Here is a 1010-nt window from a genome sequence, read left to right on the forward strand (position 1 = left end):
AGCAGGCCACATGCAAATACAAATATTGTATTTGTTCCCGTTTTGTTTGTTTACTTCAAAATAAGATATGTGCAGGTTGCATAGGAATTTGTTCATAGTTTTTTTTTTTTAAACTATAGTCCGGCCCTCCAACGGTCTGAGGGACAGTGAACTGGCCCCCTGTTTTCGTAGTTTGAGGACCCCTGCTTTAAAGTTTCGAATATATACTGACAACGACACTGCCAATTGACCCTCCAGAGCTAAAAAAGGAAAATCTGGTACACTCTCTCTTTGACTAGGTATCACAGGCTAATCAACTGCAGGCTTTTGCCTTGAGCCATGATTAAGCAATTCAGAACCGTTGTGTTAGTTCTTGACACCTGCTGACTGGAAGCTAACTGGCCATAAGTTTTGGAATAAGAAACAAAGTTAGTAACTTAAAACCTATAAACTTTCTTTAAAATATATTTATTGATTTTAGAGAATAAGGGGGAGAGATAGAAACATCAATGAAGAGAGAGAATCACTAATTGGCTGCCGCTTGCACACCCCACACTGGGGTTGAGCCTGCAACCTGTGCCCAAACCGTGACCTCCTGGTTCATAGGTCAACACTGAACCACTGAGCCACGCCGGCCGGGCAAAACCTATAACCTTTTGTCCAGAGGCCAAAATATTTCAAACTTTTTGACTTGTGAGAGTTCCTACTTGTAAAGAAGCATTGAAAACGACTGAACCCCAGCGTCTGGCATGGGCCCCTTACCGAAGATGTACTGCAACTACTGCGCCTTTCCCAATTCTACCGATAGGACATAGGCCCTGCCAGTGTCTGCACCCCCAAGTCAGCGGGCTCAAAGTCTAGGCTGCTGCCCCAATTAGATCCACTCAGGAGAGTCACTCACCTGCCCCACTCGGCTGTACTCCGACGGACCTCACGGACCTACAGCGCCGCCCTGGCGGTGGGGCGAGGCCCTAGCGGAGACGAGACGCTGCTTGGCAGGCCGCCGCGCATAATCCGTCCTGTGCGTAGCC

The sequence above is a fragment of the Myotis davidii genome, unplaced genomic scaffold (genome assembly GCF_000327345.1).
Source record: "Myotis davidii unplaced genomic scaffold, ASM32734v1 scaffold534, whole genome shotgun sequence".
Taxonomy (NCBI): Eukaryota; Metazoa; Chordata; class Mammalia; order Chiroptera; family Vespertilionidae; genus Myotis; species Myotis davidii.